We start from the raw sequence: 6,408 nt of genomic DNA on the forward strand, positions 1-6,408 counted from the left end.
TTTTTCAGGCAATTGGACCAAATGTGGCTGCCTGGGCAGATCGTAACCGTCTCCACACCATCAATTTGTTCTCTGTGTGCCCATTATAAGCAGCACAAACACCCAAAGAAACATGGTGCACCAAGAAAGTGAACAAGTGAACACCAGCCTGGACGAATGGTGTCGGATTCTCTTCACCGACGGGGTGAAGCATTTGTCTGAAGCCTGGTGATCAACGTAAAATAGTGTGGAGGTAACAATAAGCCAACGCACTGTGCCATTTATGGACTTCGATGGGTTCAGTATTCCGGCGCGCAGGTCGCCCAATGTGGCTTCGATTGTAATAAGACCTGAACCTAGGCGGCCGGACCTGCCCCGTGAGGGGCCTCCCGGCCAACGACGCCAAACCCTCATTTCCATTTCCATGGGTTCAGTGTGGAAATGGGTCAGTCACGTTTCGGGCGGGTATAAGTACATATGCCGGTATCGAATAATTTGAGGTCCCGTGCATTATCACGACAAGATCCTTCAACCTGCCGCCCAGCCCTACTGTCAAGATTCCGGAGGTGGTTACGTCTTTCGAGGCGATAATGCACGAGCACACCGCGCGCTTCTTGTGAACACATTCCTTCAGGAAGAAGGAAACAACAGAATGAGACGGCCTGTGTTATCTGTTGGACAACCACTAACCTTTGGACCATTTGAAGCAGGCTGTGTGTCAGTACAGGAAAGCTCGAAACACACCGGATGACATCAAGAGCGCCAGCATGAGAGAGCGCGTTAGTGTTGACCAGTAACGTCTCGACCTTCTTTTGGACAGCAAGCCAGCTTGGATCCAAGTTTGCTACTGCGCATTGGTAGGAGCAGCACGGTTATGGATGTTACCTGACAGTGGATTTTAACTTCACAAATGCGCAGAGATTTGTACTTTAGAACAGACTGACTTCATTTCGTCGTTTTATTTTTCATCCCTTTGACATTTAAAGTTAAAGATTACACGCGTTAGCAGGTATTTAATGGCGCGGATCATTTTTTGAGCAATATAACGTACGTATAAAGGTCTGTTGCCTGTAATTCTGTTGTTATTTCCTATACTTAATTTGGAGCGAAAGCTCCCTCTTCATAATTTCCAAGATTCGCAGATATTCCATCATCAGCTGGTGAAGCAATAGCACCTTGGGGCTATTACGTTGTTACGTAAATGAAAAAAAAAATATGAGTGCTAGTAAAAACTAATTCCAGCGTTATAAAATAAATGCATATTCCGAGAAATTGCTTCACTGGGGCACCAATTCGAAACTCCTCTAAGTTGTTTCATTTTCATTGCACATACGACTCGTAGTGGTTGTGCGCAGTCAACAACACCGTCTGATGAGTGCTATTTCCAAATTACAGCTCTTACGTACTCGGAGAGAATGCGACAGAGCCGTGCGCACGCTTCTTTGACGCAACTGGACCGTCTGTGACTGACTAGACGGAGCGCAACCGACTCCATACTATCACCTTGTTCTCTCTCGTCCATTATGAACAGTAAAAGCCCCCAACAACGTGGTGCACCAAGAAGGTGGGCAAACAACATCTGGAGAGTAGCCGGCAAGAATGCAAACGCCACCGGATAGATGTTTGTTCCGTACTTTTAACTGCCGAAGTCTGCTTGAAGAGTATATATTTGTGAAAATTGATTTCTACAGCATTTGAAAGTCCCATCCATAAAAAAATCTTGTCTTTGGAGCCTCTCTTTCTCCTTTTCCACTGGAATTATGGTCCTATCTCCAAAAAGAGAAAACTGCTGCTGTCATTCATGGTTAGTAACTCTGCCTGAAGAGCAACTTCGTCTCATGTGTCTGGCTCTTTCTGACACCCTTGTAATTTGGCCCGGTACATGTGTGGGATTCTCTTCATTGCTTGCTGTTCTGGCATTTCGGTAACAAAATCATACGTTCGATTGTGCAAGTCGCCTAGCTCTTCGGTATATATTTTAGAAATCGAAGTCTTTTCCTCTTGTAATCTCTTCTTCGCTTGATTCAACGTCTTTTTTTACTTCTGAACGAGCGTCAACCGGTGACCCACATTGATGCTCGCTTGAACTAAGCATGATACAGTCTTTGGTCTTAAGCATTCCTAGGCAATATATTTTACTATGTTTCGAACAGCGCCATATCACAGTCCCATCTGCTTCGGTTCTCTTTATGTACGAGTAACCAGCATAGTGGGCACATGATTTACCGTGGGAGGTTGTTGACAGTTCCATATCCAACGTATGAGCACGCAGAGAAACAAGGCGAACGAACTGGACACTCCGAAAGTTAAACTCACTCCGACAGTTTCTAGTCAAGCAGTCAGTCACTTGGGTGGACGAGGACTTCTCGAGTGCAGGCAGACCGTACCACAAAGGGATCGTTTCCGGTAGATAACAACTCCCAGGGGGCGCAGGTAGGCTCTGTCCTTGAACAGGTAGCTCCCTGCAAAACTGGGTGCAAATTTCACAGATTTCTGGTTGCGCGCGATTTTCACTGGGTGCGATTTTCACATATCCGGTCAGCGCACCGCACTCCCTGCTGTTGTCAGCTTTCGTGACTGGTGTTGCTACTTCTCAGTCAAGTAACTCCTCAGCCACCTCACAAGGGCTGAGTGCACCGCCCTTGCCAACAGCACTCGGCAGACCCGGACGGTGACCCATTCAAGTGCTATATACTAATATGGATATGACGTCTGTTCTTTCAAGCATATAGTTCTGGCAATATCGGCCATCACATTCCTCCTCTGTGCGGATGAACACATATTACTCGAACTCTTACGGGACTTGGTAAGAATGTCTTTCACGAGTAATGAGAGTGTTGGATAGAGACACTACGAATGTAGTGTGTGGACATATGAGGTGAGAATGTGGGTATCGCGGGAGGCGTGCCGGAGATAGTCCCTGCAGTCGCACTACCCCCTGTGCCTTCGGTGGCTCAGATGGATAGAGCGTCTGCCATGTAAGCAGAAGAGCCTGGGTTCTAGTCCCAGTCGGGGCACACATTTTCACCTGTCAACGCCCGTCAGCAGCTGAAGGTATTAATATATAATTCTAATTTCATTCAAGTGCTACTCAAGCCCGACGGTGCTTAACTTCGGTAATATGATGGGAACTGTCATTACCACTGCGGCAAGGCCGTTGGCAACAAACCAAATGACCGAAATTTTTCCAGATTTTCGATAATTTTCTTAGTTTTCTGCTGAATCTTTTAGTTTCCTTTGAAATTGCGGTTTCTTCGTGCAAAAGTTAACTCACGAGAAATGCTCTTTAAAAATAACAAACAAATGAAAACAGCTTTACAAATAGCCTAATTTACTACGCCGCCTCTACTTTTATCGATATATTTTTATTTTGTGAGAAGCTGACCTTTTATATAGCTCAGAATACTGATCTCACTGAGACTGCTTTTACATGCTCGCACTCGTCTTATTTTCCCCTAATGGCTAGCTGCCATGGCAAAAAAGAAAGACTACTGTACTTACTGAATAGACCATCACGTTCCTCTCAAACAGCCGGGTGCTGCCTGATTCTCTCAGACCACGTGGCAAAACCAGTAGTCTTGACTTCAGCAAAGTACGGCCAGCACGCCCCCTTAGCTGTCAAATACAACGCGCACAGTCACGTCTGTCTTTCAAAGTTCCGGCGTACAATCTTATGTGGCTGTAACCTCGTAACACAGAATACACAAGTGGTTACAATAACGAGTAATTAAATTGAGTATCGTGGATGGGTGAATTACGGGACTGTGTTTAAAAAGAGGCTTTGTTAGAATAACATAGGTATAAAAAAGTGTTGCTGTAATGCACGATCGTCATTCATCGTGTGACCAGACCCTATCTAAAGGATATGCCAGAACTCTGGCGACAAACGTTCGGAGATCGTTGAAGGTTACCTTCTGATTATTTCCGGAGAGCATATGACACGTTGCCCCGTTGCAGCCCGTTAACGAAGGCACGAGCATATGGAACAAGTTCACACATATGTGAGTGGCTCGAAGTCTTCCTAAGTAATAGAACCCAGTATGTTGCCCTCGACGGCCAGTGTTCATCAGAGACAAGAACGTCGTCAGCAGTGTCGCAGGGATGTGTGATAGCACCGCTGTTGTTCTCTATACACATAAATGATGTGGCGCACAGGGTGAACAGCAATTTGCGGTTGTTTACTGATGATCCTGTGGTGTACGGTAAGGTGTCGAAGTTGAGTGACTGCAGGAAGATAGAAGATGACATTGACAACATTTCTAGTTGGTGTGATGAATCGCAGTTAGCTCTAAATGTGGAAAGTGGAAGCTATTGCGGATGAGTAGAAGGAACGAACCCGTAATGCTCGGTTACAGTATTTCTAGTCTGTTTATTGGGAAGGATTTAGGAAAGTGTGGTTCACCTGTAAAGGAGACCGCATATAGGACGCTGGTGCGACCTATTCTTAAGTACTGTTCGAGCGTTTGGGATCCGTGCCAGGTCGGATTGAAGGAAGACGTCGGAGCAAATCAGAGGCAGGCTGCTAGATTTGTTACCGGTAGGATCGAACAGCACGTAAGTGTTACGGAGAGGTTTCGGGAACTCAAATGGGAGTGAAGGCGACCTTCTTTCCGAGAAACGCTATTGAGAAAATTTAAAGATCCGGCATTTAAAGCTGACTGTCTAATGATTGTACTGCCGTCAACAAACACTGCGCGTAAGGACAACGAAGATAAGATTCGAGAAATACGGAGGCATACAGACAGTCGTTTTTCGCTCGCTCTATTTGCGAATGGAATAGAAAGGGAAATGTTCGCAGTATCCTCCGCCAAGCACCGTACGGTATCTTGCGGAGTGTCTATGTAGATGCCAATGTAGATGTATTTTGGTATAAGAGACCCACGGCTTCTGGTGGTTCCTTCTGTTGGGTTTCTTGCCCAATTTAGCTTTTTATCTGTATTGCACTGTAAACAGTGTGCGACGGAGCAAATGGATCCGGAGGAACACTTGAACGGAATGGACAGTCTTAAAATGAGAATATAAGATTAACATCAACAAAAGCAAGACAAGCGAAATGGAATGTAGCCGAATCAGATCAGGTGATGCTCAGTGAACTGATTAGAAAATGACACTGAAAGTAGAAGATGACTTTAGGTATTTGGGGAGCAAAATAACCGATCGTGGTAGAAGTAGAGATGATGTATAATGTAGACAGGCAATGACAAGAAAAGCATTTATGAAAAAGAAGATCGTTAACATCAAAAATAAATTTGTTAGGCAGTCTTTTCTGAACCCACATGTGTGGAGTGTGGAATGTACGGATGTGAAAGTGAAAAATTTGCAGTTCAGAGAAAAAGACAGCAAAAGCTTTTGAAATGCGGCGCAACAGAAGATTACTTAAGACTGGATGGGCAGACCATGTAACAAATGACGAGATACTGAATAAAACTGGGAAGAAAATAAATTAGTGGTAAGAATGGACTAAAAAAAGTGATCGGTTGATACGACGCATTCTGTGACATCAAGGACTCATCAGCGGGAGATAAAGAGACGAACACGGTAAGCAGGTTCAAATGCATATAATTCGCAGTAGCTACTCAGAGAGGAAGAGGCTTGCACAGGAAAGAGTAGCGTCGAGAGCTGCATCAAACCAGTCTTCAAACTGAAGAGGACGACGATTACGAAGGCAACAAAAACATCATCATCTTAGATGACAGTTCAGATCAGCCGAATACACTGCCACACGTAATGAATAACATTTTCCATCTCTCTCTCTCTCTCTCTCTCTCTCTCTCTCTCTCTCTCTCTCTTTCTTTCTTTCTCTCTCTCGTCTCGGGAAAACACAGAAAATCGTGCAAATTTTAATACTTATTTGCAAATTAAAATATTACACTTCAGATAACTATCTTGTATTTCAGTCATATAATTACAATGAAGTGTCAAAGAAACTAGTATAGAGATGCGTATTCAAAAACGGAGTTATGTAAACAGGTAGAATACGGCGACGCGGTAGGCAACGCCTGTATAAAACAACGAGTGTCTGGTGCAGTTGTTGGATCGGGTACTGCTGCCACAATGGCAGGTTATTAAGATTTAAGTGAGTTTGAACGTGGATTATAGTCGGCGCACTAGCGATGGGACACATCATCTCCGAGGTAGCGATGAAGTGGGGATTTTCCAGTACGACCATTTCACGAGTGTACCGTGAATATCAGGAATCGGCTAAAACATCAAATCTCCGACATTGTTGCGACCGGAAAAAGTTCCTGTAAGAACAGGACCAACAACTTAAGAGAATCGTTCAATGTGACGGAAGTGCAACTCTTCTGCAAATTGCTGCAGATTTCAATTCTGGGCCATCAACAAGTGTGAGCGTGCGAAACATTCAACGAAACATAATCGATATGGGCTTTCGGAGCCAAAGGCCCACTCATGTACCATAGATGACTG

The 6,408-nt window shown here is 44.6% G+C and overlaps 1 non-coding gene across 1 annotated transcript; it reads left to right on the top strand.

Annotated features, from left to right (window-relative positions):
- Nucleotides 1–2,921: 2,921 nt before the first annotated feature.
- On the top strand, nucleotides 2,922–2,996 carry Trnat-ugu (transfer RNA threonine (anticodon UGU)). Its single transcript has one exon. It is a non-coding gene; the product is annotated as a tRNA-Thr (tRNA).
- Nucleotides 2,997–6,408: the final 3,412 nt, after the last annotated feature.

Source organism: Schistocerca cancellata, chromosome 1, assembly GCF_023864275.1.
Source record: "Schistocerca cancellata isolate TAMUIC-IGC-003103 chromosome 1, iqSchCanc2.1, whole genome shotgun sequence".
NCBI classification, from domain to species: Eukaryota; Metazoa; Arthropoda; class Insecta; order Orthoptera; family Acrididae; genus Schistocerca; species Schistocerca cancellata.